The sequence below is a fragment of the Gymnodraco acuticeps genome, unplaced genomic scaffold, assembly GCF_902827175.1.
Source record: "Gymnodraco acuticeps unplaced genomic scaffold, fGymAcu1.1, whole genome shotgun sequence".
Lineage (NCBI taxonomy): Eukaryota > Metazoa > Chordata > Actinopteri > Perciformes > Bathydraconidae > Gymnodraco > Gymnodraco acuticeps.
In genome coordinates this window covers 1,896,505-1,914,843 of record NW_022991451.1, presented here as the reverse complement: position 1 = coordinate 1,914,843, position 18,339 = coordinate 1,896,505, and the positions used below count along the sequence as shown (strand labels likewise).

The 18,339-nt window shown below is 42.4% G+C and overlaps 1 long non-coding RNA gene across 1 annotated transcript; it reads right to left on the bottom strand.

The window, feature by feature from the left end:
* Positions 1–195: 195 nt before the first annotated feature.
* LOC117532911 lies at positions 196–1,495 on the bottom strand. Its single transcript, XR_004566956.1, has 4 exons — positions 1,338–1,495; positions 1,002–1,095; positions 806–893; positions 196–721 (listed from the first exon to the last, which is right to left on the bottom strand). It is a non-coding gene; the product is annotated as an uncharacterized LOC117532911 (long non-coding RNA).
* Between the last annotated feature and the right edge of the window lie 16,844 nt (positions 1,496–18,339).

Here is an 18,339-nt window from a genome sequence, read left to right as displayed (position 1 = left end):
TAATCTTCAGACTTTGAAAAAAACACTTTAGTTCCGTGCACAACATTACTTTGTGCAAAACTTTTCCTTCTACATTATGAAACCCACACAGAACGATGTAGCCATCTAACAATCAAGCAAACGCAATGTCACCTTCATCACCCGTCTACCTGTATTTACTATATCCCATACAATATTGAAGACATGAAGGACAGTACGTTAAATTAGGTTTATTGTCTTCCAAATAAATAATACAAGCGAACAAAAACAAGTCTTTTAAGTAACATCAATAATCAACATAGAAATGGCCAATGGTGGGGGGGAAAAAATAAATCACATTTTGTCGACCATTTTTTCGAACAGGGTTAGAAATGTATCTGAGTGCTGCATTATTTGTCTGTGGCGTTCGTCCTCTTTTTCTGCCTCGCGTTCTAGGCACTCCAGCACTCCCATAGCACCTTTTCTTTTTTGGGGGGGGGGGGCTGCTGGGTGGTTCCAGCCTCAGACAGTGATGAGGGTGGTGAGGGGTCTGGATCATCAGCCACATTTGGGGGGGGGGGAAGGAAGAGGAGCAGGAAGCAGCCTCCGGATCAAAGAGGATTGTGGGGTTTGCCAAGGCTGAGGCAACAAGGACAGGAGGACTAATTGAAGGCCTTGCACCTATGGCCATGAAGAAGGGCCATGTTGCAGGGGTTTCTTCCCCCTGATCAGTCCCTGTTCCAGTCCTTGGCCTTTTAAGTTCCTATTGCAAACAAATGCATGTTAGAAATCTTTGTTCAGCTTTTTCAAAAACAAACATGTTTTACAATAACAATACACCATTTACCTTGTATTTCTTTTTTAGGTTCTCCCATTTCTTGGAGGCCTGTTTGTGAGACACATGTTGCCCAAGGTCCAGTTCCTTAATGATTGACCTGTTATCATAGAATATTTAAACAATATATATTGGTGTTAAGGCAATGACCCACAGTGCACATTCATTACTTTCATTGCACAAAATATGAATTGAGTGCATAACTCACTCCCATGCTTCTTTGGCAGCATTGCGTTTTTTTCAGAACAGGTCGTCCTTTTCCATCCTTAAAGCAATAAGTGCCTTGGTTTTTACCACAGTCCCTGAAATTACAAATCACACTTAAGTTTAAACCGATTTCGTAAGTGAATGGATACATGAATTGACACATGTGTTGTTAGTTTGATTCCGATTTAGATTTGTACATCTTCAAAATAAAAATCTAATGTAATCTTGGCAAATCAAATTAACACGTGTAGATTTATAAATACATGTTCACAAAGGCAAGTTTTAGTTAAGGCAAAGTATTATTTATCGTTTAAAAAAATAACCACATGGAACTGACATTTGTATGACGTTGTTTCCTCCATGCCCGAAAAACGGTTGCACACCTGTGGAGTGAGATTATCAAGCCTGCATCCATGCAAACTCGCTGTCGGAGGCTTTTATAACCCACTACGCCTCCGCCCTGATTGCTTTGGACCAGCCCTCAATATGGCGGACCCTTCGCGCAAACGCGCAAACGGAGGGGTAGGGTGTAGGGGTAGGGTGTAGGGGCGGTTTGGGAATGGGCCTTAGACAAAAAGTTTAAATGAATAACTCAAATAAAACTCCAAACATCTTTCATTGTCTTTCAAAGCTCTTTTAGTTTTAAACCTGATGTTTATAAGCTTCTTAGTTTTTGCAACGGTCTGTAAATATACACACCTTTATAATAAAATGCACACATTTACCTTTTTCTAGACTAAACACAGGTATGATCCTAAGTTAAAAACATATGAGGTCATCATGAGGTTGTTAACATCGCAGTTTATCAGTGGATGTTTGCTGGAACTAGGCTACTTGTAAACAGCGTGTTTCCTGACGGACACACAGAGCGGGACTCCGGTCAAGTAGAGACCGGTCTCAAGTCAGCACCGCTGCAGACTTGTTGTTTGAGGGCTTGATAGCCCACTCCCCCTCCACACTCGTTGCTTTGGAACAGCCCTCAATATGGCGGACCCTCCGCGTGAACGCGCAAACGGAGGGGTAGGGTGTAGGGGTAGGGTGTAGGGGGCGGTTTGGGAATGGGCCGTAGTCTTCAGCCACAAGCTAATACTAACCTAAAATTGAAGCTAACAATATTTACTCGCAGGAAGTCGTTGTGTGAACTTCCGGTTTTTCAGAATAAAACAGTTTTAAATTAAAACAGTGTATTTCATTTAAATTACGCCATATAAACATTGATTTAATTTCTTACACAACATTTATATGAATGGCTTGCGAACTGTTCCCACTGATAACGATTACATTTTACTGTACATTCTAACTTCCAATTGTATTTATTTTATTTGAATATGTTGCAACTGTCACAAAACCTAATTTTCCCCTCGGAATAAATAAAGTATTTTGATTGATTGTTTGATTATTACCATGCCTGTGAAAGCAGTAGTTGTTGGTTATGACATTGTTGTTTTGTTTCCTCACAAGCCTTTCTTCATTCTTCCTCCCTCCTTGTCTGGAACATGTCTGATCTCTGATTTGAACTTTTGGCAATTCTGGTTGAAAATAGAAAATAAAAACAGGTTTTTTTATTCAAATATGCGCTTGCTGCTGGAAGCTTTTGCCCTGGTAGTGTGGCAAAAATTACAGCCATTATCGCCATAATTTCTCTGCCTTGAAGGCATCTGCTTTTTCACCCTCTTTTTCTCTTTCTCTCTCTCTCTTATTCCACCCATGACACCTCTCCCTTCTTGCCGCTGCCGTAATATGAAACGGTTACTGAATTCCAAATGAATCCCAAGCTGCATGGATTACAATTGATGTGTTGAATAAACTAAGCTCTGCATGACGATAATGGCCTTGTCCCCTTACACACTCTCACTCCTTTTAATCTTACCTTAACCTGGAGCTAAAATACATCCCAGCTGACGAAAACGATATGGTAATACAGCTCTGCAGAAACCTATTGGTGACATCGCAGACACGACGTCCGTAACATATTCAGTCTATGGATAGCAACACTGATTATATAGGAAATGATAGTGACTTAACAACCCTTTTCCATCCCACTGGCTTCATTGGTGAGGAAGTGACAACCATCTGAGCTACAGACCGCTCCATAAAATAGGTAGATCTGGCTATTGGGGTTGTCTTAATTGACACAAGGCTAGCCCCAATCACATTTTAAACATCTAACATATAGTCAATAAATCGATCAAAATACTTTATTAATCACAGGGAGAAATAAGGTTTTGTCACAGTGAGGGTAAGGCCGCAGGACCAAAACACAGTACAAAGACAGGGGAGGCGGTTATAGGAATATAAAAAAAAGCCGATACAAAAAGGGGGAACAGACCAGATAACGTGGAAAACCAAAAAACCACGAAAAACTACTCAGAGTAAACTCAGTCAGCCGCTACTCCTCGCTGTTATGGGCCTTTGCATCACTAGGTTATTTTGTTGTAATGTTAGCTTTTTGGGGGGGATGAATAAACGAGAGCAAGTCCACCTACACGTTGGTCCAATCCTTTCCTATACAAGAGCCTCTACAGTATATAAGTTATATTCAACACATATAACAATAAAACAATAACTTCCCGTAAATGTACGTTCCTGCTGCTCGCCTGCCCTACCACCACCCAGCTTCCACCTGTAGGCTCTGGGGGATAGTTATCTACTCATCACTCAACGTTCTATGTAAATCTGTGGAATGATGAGGCCCGAGCCTAGACGCCAAACTCAAGCACTTTGCCCCACTTGTGATTATTTTTTTGCCGCACACATTGAATACAAAAAGACTGAGCATGCGCAGTGTAGTTTTTACAGCACCCATTTATTTTGAGAGCAGAGAGAGGGGCTAGACCAGGGCTTGTATCGCTGAACACGGCTCAATAGGCACACTGTAGACATTAATTACAAGAATGCAGACTAAAACAGCAATGTAAAGACGAATCAGATGACGAAACATGATCTTAAAATTGATTTTAAAAGGTCCCATGACATGGCTATTTCTACTGATCATAATTCCATTGTTGAGGTCTACTAGAATAGATTTACATTGTTCAATGTTCCAAAATCACATTGGTTTTCTCACACAGCATCTCTGTATATATGTGTATTCACTCTCTGTCCTAAACGCCTTGTTGGAGCTTGTGAAGCTGACAATTGAGCGGCCCGACCAAGCAAGGAGGCAGAGGCAGAACGTCCAAAATACAACCCGGTGTGGGCATTTATTACAGCATGAACACAATGACACACACACAGCCTTAATCCTGCTGTTGTTTCCTTGAGCACAGCACAGCCTGCAGCCACAAGGATCTCACACACACTACCTGCCTCAAAATAGACAGGGCAACAGACCCTAAATACACACACTAATCTGCAATTCGACACAGGTGGGGGGGAGGAGACAACACAGGGCACCAGGTGCACACAATCAACAGCCACAGACATGGGGGAAGGGGAACACTTTTAACATGAAACCAAACAGAGACAGACAAACTAGTTACATAAATTACATATATTCCCATGCAATGTTTTTAGTGCTATATTACCCGTAACGGAGGCCGAGATCTATGGGCCCAGAGATCACCTCCGTTACAGAGCTCCTGCCCCCCCTCCCTATGAGCCCACTGTGTTCTGATTGGTCAGCTCGCACACTCTGTTCTGATGAGTCCACCACCGTTACAGTGGAACATCAGTGATTATGTGTTACAACGGCGTTAGCAACCAGAAAATGACACCAGAAAGGACAAACAGATGAGAATGCTGCGTGGGGTCTGGGTGCCGTGTTGGCGGGATGTTGCATGGCTCGCTGCTGCGAGGAACGGACTGTGGCCGTTTCTCAATCGCGAGTACACATGCTGCAGAGCAACTATTTCAAGTTTACTACGTCATAGAGTGGCGCCGAAGGACTGTTTAAATGCATGTTAAATGCCCAGCATTCTGCGCCACTCTATGATGTAGTATACTTGAAATAGTTGCTCTGCAGCATGTGTACTCGACATTGAGAAACGGCCAGTGTGAGCTGGGTTCATTTCCTGTTTGCTGCGTGGGGTCTGCGAGACAGTGCAACACTAGCTCGACTAGTATCCGCACCCTCAGATTCACAAGCATAGCCGCGGGAAGTAGGGGTGCTGGGGGTGCTGTAGCACCCCCTTTTGGCGAGTGGTGTACATTTGAAAAACTGAGTGACCACCTAAATAAAAATGATTAAACTACATAAAATAGTTATGATTTTACTTAAAATAAAATGAGCTGTATACAGTAGCATATAATAGTCATAGTATATATTTGTATCAGTCAGGTGGCTTGAATTTATTTTCAAAATTAATAAAATCCGAGTCATCTAGGTTGTGAGATAGTGACGTAATTGACGCGACACACACACTGCAGAGTGACAACTTTCTAAAATGGCGCAAAAAAGGATTTGGGATTTTTTTCTCCAACAAACAACCCAATAAAAAGAGTGGACCACCAGCTACTCCTCAGCCCACCGTGACCTCTACAACTAGAGTAATATGACACAGAAGAGACTGACACATCTGACTTTGATGCATGTCCATACATAGCCGCGGGAAGTCATTTTGCTCAGGGGGTGCTGCCAAAAGTGGGGAGGGAGCCGCTTAAGCGATACAAGCCGCATCAATTGTTTGTTAAAGGCGAGACACGGCAGGCAAAAACAATCGTTTTTCATGCACTGGTCAATTTTGAGATGTTGTGCTATTTTGATTCCATAACATGTTTTCTTTCAGGCTTTTGGAAGGAAAACGTACAAAATACACATTTAAGTGTTCATTTTACTATAGTTTGTCTATTTGTGTCTGTATATTTCTCCTAAATTCACCAAAAGTTAGCATTCTAACGTAACATAAAGTACCGCGACCGCTGTTTGCACAATGTCATCGTTGGAAAAGCTCCGTCTCTCCTGCACAATCTCATCGGATCCAAATATGGTAATTTCCTTTGTATCAGCAACCAATCGTGAAAGTACAAAAGGGTCTTAAACCAAGAAACAAAATCTCATTGGCTGGTGTCAACTTCTGACAACGTGATTCGTTCAGATGCATCACGTGATGTGCTAAAACACTTTCTGGTTAGCTTTCCGCTAGAAATGTAAATCTCAAAATGGCAAAAGAACGGCGAAAAAACGTTCACAGAGAAGACAACAACAATTGTCACTTGCACGAAGCAAGATTATACAAAAACCAAATTACCCCGAACATGAAATACCTTCACGGAGTGCGTCGATGCGCAAGCTGTCATCCAAAGAACAGAGGGTTTAGCTAGCGCCTCACTGCAATCTTTAAAGGTCGTTTTCTCAAAATGAGTTTTTTCTCCTACTCTGAGTTCGAAATGTCCACTTCAGTTGCACTTACATGCACCAAACCTTCCAGTTATATTCCTATCAATATTATGAAGGCTTTTACAGAAGGGTTTGTTCATATATAATTCATAGCCTGAATTATACAACATTGTACACCTAAAAACATGGCGAAAATTGATATTTTAGGGCTGTTGACAGTATTTTCTGATTTATGGAGTGATACAAAGAGATATCCAAAATCCCTTCTGTAAAAGCCTTAGATGCTAATATGACTACAAAATGAAACGAGAATTTTGAACCTGGCTTTATCCAAAGTTCAGATTTCGGTTCCTGAAATGTGTTAAAATATGCGCAAATTTAATGAGATAATGGATCATTTGCATATTCAGAAAACTTGTAATATAAGAAACAATTGCCTTATTGTAGGTAATTAACTGGATAAATTACCCTATTCACCTGGGGTGTCTCGCCTTAACTAGGCTTAATAAACCATTATAGACCTACATCACTTAGCAACAGCTGCACATGCCCACATGCTAACTATGGGTCTTACAAACCTACATAACATTACAAATAGTCAGAAAATATTATTTACAATATTAATAAAACTATGAATTCAATTTGAACTGATTGACAAGGCAAAACACTGCACGGCGGCAGCAGCATTAAAGGAAAAATATCGTCTTACCTTGTGTTGGTGCTTCACAAAACTCCAAATGTAGCCTGGGGTGGCACTAATGAAGACCCTCATTAGAGCAGATACATCCACATTGTCCAAAATGTTACTATGGACATGCATTAAAGTCAGATGTGTCAGTCTCTTCTATGTCATATTACTCTAGTTGTAGAGGTGGTGGGCTGAGGAGTAGCTGGTGGTCCACTCTTTTTATTGGGTTGTTTGTTGGATAAAAAAATCCCAAATTCTTTTTTGCGCCATTCTATAAAGTTGTCACTCTGCAGTGTGTGTGTCGCGTCAATTACGTCACTCTCCCAGGACCTACGACCTAGATGACTCGGATTTTATTTATTTGGAAAATAAATTCAAGCCACCTGATATATACAAATATATACTATGACTATTATATGCTACTGTATACAGCTAATTTTATTTTAAGTAAAATCAGAACTATTTTATGTAGTTTAATCATTTTTATTTAGGTGGTCACTCAGTTTTTAAAATGTATACCACTCGCCAACAGGGGGTGCTGTAGCACCCCCAGCACCCCTACTTCCCGCGGCTATGTGTCCATAGTAACATTTTGGACAATGTGGATGTATCTGCTCTAATGAGGGTCTTCATTAATGCCACCCCAGAGAGGAAGGCTACATTTGGAGTTTTGTGAAGCCCCAACACAAGGTAAAACGATATCTTTCCTTTAATGCTGCTGCCGCTGTGCAGTGTTTTGCCTTGTCAATCAGTTAAAATTGAATTAATAGTTTTATTAATATTGTAAATAATATTTTCTGACTATTTGTAATGTTATGTAGGTTTGCAAGACCCATAGTTAGCATGTGGGCATGTGCAGCTGTTGCTAAGTGATGTAGGTCTATAATGGTTTATTAAGCCTAACAGTTAAAGCGAGACACCCCAGAAGAATAGGGTAATTTTTATTTACTTAAAGATATCAGCTAGAAATTTCTCCAGTTAATTACCTACAATAAGGAAATTGTTTCTTGTATTACAAGGTTTCTGAATATGCAAATGAGCCATTATCTCATTAGATATGCGCATATTTTAACACATTTCAGGAACCGAAATCTGAACTTTGGATAAAGCCAGGTTCAAAATTATTGTTTCATTTTGTAGTCATATTAGCATCTAAGGCTTTTACAGAAGTGATTTTGGATATCTTTTTTTATCACTCCATAAATCAGAAAATACTGAAAATAGCCCTAAAATATCAATTTTCGCCATGTTTTTAGGTATAACATCTTATATAATTCAGGCTATGAATGACATATGAACAAACCCTTCAGTAAAAGCCTTCATAATATTGATAGGAATATAACTGGAAGGTTTGGTGTATGTACGTGCTACTGAAGTTGAAATTACGAACTCAGAGTAGGAGAAAAAACTCATTTTGAGAAAACGACCTTTAAAGATTGCAGTGAGGCGCTAGCTAAACCCTCCTGTTCTTTGGATGACAGCTTGCGCCTCGACCCACTCCGTTAAGGTATTTCATGTTCGGGGTCATTTGTGTTTTGTATAACCTTGCTTCGTGCAAGTGACAATTGTTGTTGTCTTCTCTGTGAACGTTTTTTTTCGCCGTTCTTTTACCATTTTGAGATTTAAATTTCTAGTGGAAAGCTAACCAGGAAGTGTTTTAGCACACCACGTGATGCATCTGAACGAATCACGTTGTCAGACGTTGACACCAGCCAATGAGATTTTGTTTCTTGGTTTAAGACCCTTTTGTACTTTCACGATTGGTTGCTGATACAAAGGAAATTACCATATTTGGATCCGATGAGATTGTGCAGGAGAGACAGAGCTTTCCAACGATATCTATGATGACATGGTGCAAACAGCAGTCGCGGTAGCCTACTTTATGTTACGTTAGAATGCTAACTTTTGGTGAATTTAGGAGAAATATACAGACGCAAATAGACAAACTATAGTAAAATAAACACTTAAATGTGTATTTTGTACATTTTCCTTCCAAAAGCCTGAAAGATAGCACAACATCTCAAAATTGACCAGTGCATGAAAAACGATGTTTTTGCCTGCCGTGTCTCGCCTTTAACAAACAATTTATGCGACTCGTATCGCTGACAGCCGGGCCCGGCCCGGCACAGCCTTTTTTCTAAGCGGCCCCCCTCCCCACTTTTGGCAGCACCCCCTGAGCAAAATAACTTCTGGAAAACAGTTTCAGATACCGCTCCTCACTGTGGCATCCTTCCATTTCGGAAGAGCTGAGAATAGCTTCCACCATGTCATATTCCTCATAGAGTCCATCCATGTTAATGTCTTTCAGGCTGCAGGCTTGGACTGCATCACTGTATTCTCCATAGGACACAGCAGTTGTGAGGCCAAGCTTTGACACTTTACTATGAAACGGGCCCGGCGCCACGAGGGGGCAAAAGGGGGCATTGTATTATTTGCCCCCTCACTTTGAGCATCATTCATCCATCAAAAAGTACAATAAATGTCACAATTATTAAATAACTTTAAATAATTATTTTCCCCAATACACGTTACTAAGTTTAGATCAGATATGTGGGCAGGCAGTCAAGCAACGTTTAAAAAAGCCTCAACCCCAAGTGAGCTTGTAGTCTTAATGTTAGCGTGTGTGCTAGCTGTAAACACAGTCAGATGGGTGACCAAAACGTCCCCGTTTTCCGGGCAGAGTCCCCGTTTTCGGTGGCTGGTACCCGGTTGAAACTCCCGAAAATTTTCCCGTTTTTGAACGTGTGTTAAAAAAAATAGAGCACGGTGAAATCAAATGTTATATGTGAGTAAAAACAGGGCCAAGGGCCGGCCCTGGTGAAAACAATATGACATCAACAAAAAATAAGACAGACAAATGTAGCTCAGCGTAAGTTAAATCAGGAAGACAATATCATCGGGTGTCACACGTTATCTCAATAAGTGATCAGGGGTGTTACGCCCCGGCTAGCCAATCATCGCACCTGCTAACCCCTTTAAATCTGCTCTCCCCTCCCTGTCAGTTGTCATTTCAGGTGTCAACGCACAAGCAGCAGCAGGGCTTCGTTCCAGCTCCAGGCATTATTCATCCAGCTCCGCAGTCTTGCGGATTAAGCTACAGGCGGCGTTCCCCCGTCGGCTAGCGGGTCCAGCCGGCCGCCCCGCAAACCCGGACGCGGGAGGAAAAGACAAGGAAATCGGGCTCCATGGAAGTTCCTCCGGCTTAATGGGAATGGCTACTTCACGCAAACAATTGAAGCACGCCTTCAGTCTCTCGAGAAGGTATGGAGTCAGATTTGGGTCAATATTCTAGCGCGTAAAACAAGCTACTCACGAGCGGAAAATGTGCTTTTACACGCGCATAAAATGACCCTCGCGCGCAGATTAAACCCCCGCGAGCGGCTCTGCGCTCGCTCGCGAGAGAGACAGCCCTCTTGCTTGCTCGCGGGAGTGTCAGCCTCGCGGAGTCTGTCTACGCGCGCGTGAAAAGTTTCTGGCACTTTGGGGCGGAGCCACTGGACTTTGATTGACAGCTGCCAGGAAATCCGGGGTTGCCAGGTTTGATAAATGCCTGAACTACCAAGAGCCGAGCAGTGACGGCAGCAAAATGTAGGTGCGTACAGCAGACAGTAGCTAGCAGTTTTCGACGGACACAGCCCACTGAAAAATATATTGTTTTATATCAAATTAATGTATATTACATTACATTACATTGCATTTAGCTGACGCTTGTATCCAAAGCGACTTACAATAAGTACATTCGACCAGGAAGACACAACCTTGAAGAAAACAGAATCATATAGAGATATAGATAGATATATAGATATAGATATAGAGAGATGAGATAGATATATATATATATATCTACTATATATATCTATCTATTACATATCTATAATATCTCTATACATCTATATATATATCTATATCTCTCTCTATCATCTCTCTCTCATATACTCACACTCTCTATCTCTCCTATCTCTAACTCCTCTATCTCATCCATCTATATCTCTCTCTATCTCTCCCTCTCTCTCCGATCTCATTCTCTCTCTATCCCTCTATCTCTACTATATTGCTGTCACCTTTACCGAATATAATAGTTTTTATGGACAACTTTACCATTCAATCTCGTCCAACTGATTTTGCTGCCGTCACTGCTCGGCTCTTGGCAGTTCAGGCATTTATCAACCTGGCAACCCCGGTTTCCTGCCAGCTGTCAATCAAAGTCAGGCTCCGCCCCAAAGTGCCAGAAACTTTTCACGCGCACGTAGACAGACTCCGCGAGGCTGACACTCCCGCGAGCAAGCAAGAGGGCTGTCTCTCTCGCGAGCGAGCGCAGAGCCGCTCGTGGGCGCAGAGCCGCTCGCGGGGGTTTAATCTGCGCGCGAGGGTCATTTTATGCGCGTGTAAAAGCACATTTTCCGCTCGTGAGTAGCTTGTTTTACGCGCGAGAATATTGACCCAAATCTGACTCCATAGAAGGCATCACTGGCATCAGGGCCGCCTAATGCGGCGCTTCCGGCTTCACGCAGAACGGGTCCTCATCGCATGCAGAGTTTTACCCATTCTGGAATCAACCACAACCCCTCCTGCAGGGCTTAAGCTATATCCCATTGAAGCTACTTCCTCCTGCGCTCACTTTCAGGGTCAGGTCAGGGTAGCGCTGGCAAAAGGCAGTTGCAACAAATTCACGAGATGTTTCGTTATATTGTTATGACATTGGGTCATGCAGAGTGAGATCGCTACCCCTTTAAGAGAGGGGTGTGGCGCGTGCACGTGTGCGTGGGTGTGGTAGAGCGAGCGAGCGGGATACATGCTTTCTAGAAGTAAACGAGGCAGCAGAAGGAAGGTCCGTGATCTTGCGAATCTATCTTCCGAAACAGAAGAGCTAAATAAATGCAACGACCTCCCAAGAAGAGCTCGCCTCACTTCAGTCTTTCCGATAAATGGGTTATTGAACCCGAAGCGTTGCTTCTGTCTGGGAGACGACAGAGAGTCACTCTCATGACGACCGCGGTTTCCCCGTCCCTTAAATACGTGCATTGCACATCCTCCGTTTTGGGGGGGAATATCTGCATGAGATCATCCGCCATAGCGGCCGCTCAGATTCCACTATCGCTTACACATTTATTATCACACTCTCTGGATCTAACACTAGCGTCCCTCATCACATTACTTAAGCAAGTTCTCATTAGATCCGGCTTATCACCCCAATTATATCGGGGCATTCGTTCAGGATAGGCGCAGCCACGCCGCTGTTAATCAAGGCGTCTCATCCTCCAAAAGCTGAGGGTTAGACTAGGTTTCTTTTTCAGAAACAAGTCCGGTTTCTCGCATGAGGCTAGGAAAAGGCTAGTCACTGACCTTTTTACCTGTGCTGGACTATGGTGATTTGTTGTATATGAATACACCTGCCTATTGCCTGAACAAGTTAGATGCCGCCTATCACAGCGCACTGAGATTTGTCACAAATTGTAAAGCACTTACACATCACTGTACCCTGTATGCAAGGCAGGTTTGCCATCGCTTACTGTAAAGAGGCTCAGTCATTGGTACACGTTTATTTATAAAGCTTTGTTGGGTAAACTCCCGTATTATATCTGGTCTCTGATAACACAGAGTTGCAAGCAGCTATTGTCTGAGATCGCATGATGTAGTATTGTTAGATGTGCCAAGAGCAAGGACTGTCTTAGGTAAGACAGCTTTTATGTGCGCAGCTCCACTTGCTTGGAACAATCTTCAGCAAGAATTGAAACTGAGCAATCTCATTCCTCTGCATGTTTTTAAAGCTAGGCTAAATGAAATGCTTGTTGATACTATGGGCACTTGGAAATGTCTATAACTAGGTAAATGTATCCTGTAAATATAATGTCCTTTATTGTTTTATGTTTCATGTGGAACCTATATGCTGCAAGCAGGGTCGGCTCTAGAACAAATCGAATGGGGGGGCAATCATTTACCAAGGGGGGGCACACACTGCCGTCAACAACCAACACACAAACACCAACGCAACTTCAATTTAAAAAAACATGCTGTAAAGTCTATTGTCTTTCACACACATTGCAGGGGTGTAGTGCTATTGTATAGCGCACCTATGACTTGTGCATACATGCACGGTTGTGGCACGACCACCAAAACAGAAACATATAAGGACAGAGGGTGTCGTTTTCTCATACTGATATTCTGCACAAACTGTGCTGTTGTATTTGTTGTAAAGTGTCTTTACTGTAGGTTATTTTTTATTATATGTACAGCACTTTGGCTCGACCAAAAATCGTTGAAAAATTTGCTATATAAATAAAACTTGATTTGATTTGATATGGACATAGGCCACCATATAAAAGTGTGCAAATGTATTTAGTATCCTATCCATGTGAAGATGTTTTAGGTGGGAGTGGACCTAACCTCTAGGAGGGTCTGGGGGCATGCTCCCCGGGGAAGATTATTTTTAAAATATTGAAGTTAAATGCATCAATCTGGTGAACTTTGAGAGCAAAATGAAGAGATCTATGGATAGCCTACATCTCTCAGCATCCATATGAAACAGAACTGTACACAGATTTACTTTTTCTTTATGGATATTTTACTAATCATTCCCCTTTTAAACTGTATTCTTGTGTTACTGTCCAATAGTATTTCATACCCGTTTTTCATGTATTCTCTCTTTAACAACTATAATGATCATATAAAGGTATTCCTCGAAAATACTTACATAAATGGTGACCAAACCGTTTGAGACCCACTGAGATAACTTAACCTACACTAAAGTGAACTATCTAAACACTGAGAGAGTCCTTACCTCACTGAGCTGACGTTATAAGATCCTCTCAGTCTGACAGGAGAGGACTCTCCTCCACCTTGGTGTAGAAACAGCCCTTTATATCCGTTAGCATAGCTAGCTAACCAGATGCTAACAACATTCCACGTTACCACTCGCACACTCACAAAATGCGCTCGTGCCACACACACACAGAGCCGAGCTTGAATGAAACACAGATACCCATGTACTTGTACTGTACTGTACTGTATATCATATTATTTTCGATGGCTTTACTGTATAATCAGTATAACAGATGGACAGATCGCCACTGGGCTTTCATCTAAACACACAGCCACGTAATGATAACAAAAAAAAGGTCGGGGGTCATTGGTCAAGCAACACACCAATCAGAGAGCAGCAGTGAGCACACCTCAGGCTGTGTTTTATATTTGTATTCTTTATTTCTGATGTATTTCACACAAAAAACCTTTAGTTGAAACGTTTTCACTTATATGATTAAAAAAAGAAAAAACGGCAAAGTGGCAAGGCTTGCCAACCCTGCGTTGGGGGGGCACAGTGACTCATTTGGGGGGGCATGGCCCGCGAATGACCCCCCATGAAGCCGACCCTGGCTGCAAGTCTCCCTTGAAAAAGAGATCTATGATCTCAATCTCGTTAAATGAAGGTTTGAAACGAAATTAAAATCCTCATCCCTGCAACAACTCGGACGATGGTCCTCCTCTGCCTTCACATCCTACATCTGCCCGGACATCAGTGCCGTGCTGGCTATCCAAAGGTCCCTCAAACACTACAAATGGTAATTATGCCTATAACTGGTGGTGGTAACACGTCAGCATGTATACGTGTCTACTGTTCTCGTAACTGTCAGGCTATGACTCCGGGTCTGCGTACGCTAGTCCTGCAAGTCCAGGTTGCGGACGTGGGTCCGCGTCACGTTTAACCCTGCGAGTGCAGGTTGCGGACATGGGTCTGCGGTAGGTTTAACGTGTTATGTTTAACCCTGCGGGTGCAGGTTGCGGACACGGGTCCGCGTTAGGTTTAACCCTGCGGGGTGCAGGTTGCGGACAGTGGGTCTGCGTCATGTTAACCCTGCAGTGCAGGTTGCGGCCAGTGGGTCCGCGCATGTCTAACCCCGCAGCCCGGAAGCGATTCCGGCGCTCATCACGTCCCCATGTTAATCTCTCATTTCATCCATAGATCTCCGCAGCCAGCCGCAAGGTAAGAATTGCTCACAGCTCCGTACTTCATACTTCACTTCTTTTGGGGGTTCATCAGAGCGGTTCTTTCCCTCCTGAATGATCATCCTGCAAACCCGGGGCCTAATCGCCAAAACATCATTACAGTTACTTGTTGTAATACGTCAATCACTATTCCCGCATATCATGTGTCCCGATAATAAACATGTACTCATACATCACGTCTCTCCTGATTGAACTACAGATAGCACCACACATGATGGTTACTTGTTATTATTTAGGGCTGCAATGCCAGTATGGATCAGGTTTCTGCCAAAGCGAGCCCTTTTACTATAATAATATGTTATGAGCGACATCTAGTGACGTATTTTGGAACATTGATTTGATTTTTCTCATGGCAGTTAGACTCTAGAGACAAACCAGGGGACTGTATTTTTATTTTTAATCTGTCCGTCCATTTCGTGTAGTATTTGGTTTATATATTAGTCACTTTCTTATGAAATGCCAGGTTTTAGGCCTTAATTTGAACATTCAATCCTGAAAATAAAAAATCAACCAGATTAATGTTTCTTTAATCCTGACCTGACTCGAGGTAAGTAAATCTGTATAGGAAGACGAGTTAAGGGATAGAGCAGAAAAGGTTATGGTATAATTACAGAGCCTGTCAATTTATAAATTGAGGAAATCAATGTTAGTCTGTTAACCAAAGTGCAGCCATCTAATAATGTACTATCTGTTATTAAATATCAGAGGAAAAGAACAGAACGAGAGGGGTCAATCCGGAATAAAAATAAAGAGATTGTAGAGCAGTGAGAAGGAAAAAAGCTTGGTGTGTCAATTCATTACATTGCCAGTATTTTTCGTTGTGAAAAAAAATCGCCCCCTCGGATTTTTTAACAGCCCCCTCAGTCATTTCATCCTGGAGCCTGCTATTAAAGCTGTTCTCAGAGAAGTCCAGCGACGTGCAGTCAGGGGAGGCAGAGCCTCACCTGTCATACTCCAATGTAACGGAAAAACAACTAGTAATAATAATTAGGGCTGTCAGTCGATTAAAATATTTAATCGCATGATTGTCCATAGTTAATCGCAATTAATCGCACATTTTTTATCTGTTCTAAATGTACCTTAGAGGAATATTTTTCAAGTTTTTAATACTCTTATCAACATATGAGTGGACAAATACGCTTTATGCTAATGTTTATTATCATTTGAACAATGACAAATATTCTCATGAATATTAAACACAACAACCTCTGAACATTACAAATATTCGCCTCAATTCAACCTGGAACCTCTCTCATACAATAATACAATACAAATGGTGTGCGTGTGTGTGTGTGTTGGATCGTTGGAGCTATGTGCAACTCAAGGCATATGCTCGAACGGGAGCTGCCTGGACGCTGCAATCATGTTGCGCACTATCCGTGCGGAGTGTGCTGACTTTTCGTACAATGCCCCACTGTCTGGCTTCCTGCATAAAGTCAAGTGATTGGCGCAGTTGTGGCGAAATGTCGCTCCTCTGTTTTCATTTAAACAGCTCCATGTCCGTTAGCGCAGCTAGCTAGCACCAGATGCTAACAACAACAATGCACGTAAGGTCTCTCTCTCGCTCGCTCGGGCCACACATACAAACACCCTCCCAGTCCTCCCAACAGCCAGTCGGTGCCTGCCGGTGAGCGTGGAAGTGTGGTCTGCCACAAGCGGGCGGTAGGACCTCTCTACCTTTTTCTACAAGCTGATGCTGTCAGCATCAGCTTGTAGATGGTATTTTAAACTCGATGCGCTCTGAAACTACGGGGCGGCAGAGGAAAAAATACACATGCGTTAAAATAATTAGTGCCGTTAATTTTTTTTGCGTTAACTTGACAGCCCTAATAATAATAAAATGTCTCCACTGATCTGTGTTGTAAGTCTGTGATTTCTGTATGATTCCAATCGCTTTTTATAGTGAAAATCAGGAAATTGGCCGAGCTCCGCTACAACTACATGGGAGCGATGAGGAGTGAGGCAGGGACGAGCTCTGCCTCACGTAAGCCCACAGTAACTGGCTGGAGCGCGGGCACTAATGTAGCACGGGCACTTATTTTGTGAGCGCGCTCAAGCCAGTTACTGTGGGGTGAGGTGAGGCACAGATGAGCTCTGCCTCACCTCAGAATGCGTCACCCCACAGAAACTGGCTGGAAAGCGGGCCCTAAGCGCATGCCTGTTACCATCTCACTGTATGTCACCAATGTAATGTTTGTAGATCCCTTTATTACATGTGTCCTCGCCATCCATAGTCTCTAAATAACTTATTTCACGTATATATGATATTTAGGCCCGCTGGTCTCATCATACAACGGCAATGAAAAAAGCACCAGGGGAGGCAGCCACAACCTCTGCCGCACTGAAGGGGGCGCATGTGAGCCCACCGGTTCTTGTTGCTACTGTTATTCTACGCAGAGATGGTAGATGCAAACAACAAGCTAGACTTTTGAAACTAGAGGAAGATAAGGAGGACTTTTACAAAAATGTAATGGAGATTGTTGTCCAGAAGGATAGCATGGACTTCATCTTCAAGTCAAGGTAAGACCACAATTGTAATGAACATGGGATCTTACTAAGAAAGAACAATCCAATATTTAGATTTAGTTGAACAGTCTGTTTAAAATGAATCGAAGCATCAGACTAAAAAAGCTTTTGAAAATAACCGAACATTTCGATTAAGGTCAAAATATAATATTTGTAAATCTGACTCTGAAAGAGTCAGTGCCTCACCAGCCATGAACCTCACTGCACGTCACTGGAGAAGTCATACCTTTCACTCACGTATTTCTTGGCTCTTTCATAGAAAATCAGCCTCACATTTCTTTGCCAGACAGGGGTTAGCTGCTTGAGTTTGTTGTTTTGATTGAAAAGTTTATTAACAGCTTGTATATTGGGTACAGTACAGCTCAAAACATACAATTGTTAAGGGGATGCAGACCAGAGAAAGACTTTCGTCTTGTTTACATCAGGGTCCCCCATTTCCAATTCATCATGTCATTTAAGACATATAAGACATATTTGACATACAGATGGCTTATTTACAATTTACATACAGGTGGGTTTTTTTTACATACAGATTGCTTGTTTACAATTTTCATTTTAGATTTCGTTCTAATACATCCTAACCGGACATTTAAGACATACCAAGTCTACAGATATACAGTTAGTAACAGAGTCTAAAATGCGAGTATTGTAGTGCCGAGAGATAGGGAGTCGGAGGCGGTGCAATGGAGGTACAAAGCTTGCTTTAATGAGCAGCAGAAATGTAGATGTTGTTGGGTCGCAGCCCGGGACGACAAGAGAAAGAGCCAGGAGGGCACACAACATATATAGATAACAACACATATATGTCCGTGTGGAAACAATAGCCCCAACTGTAGTTCCATGTAT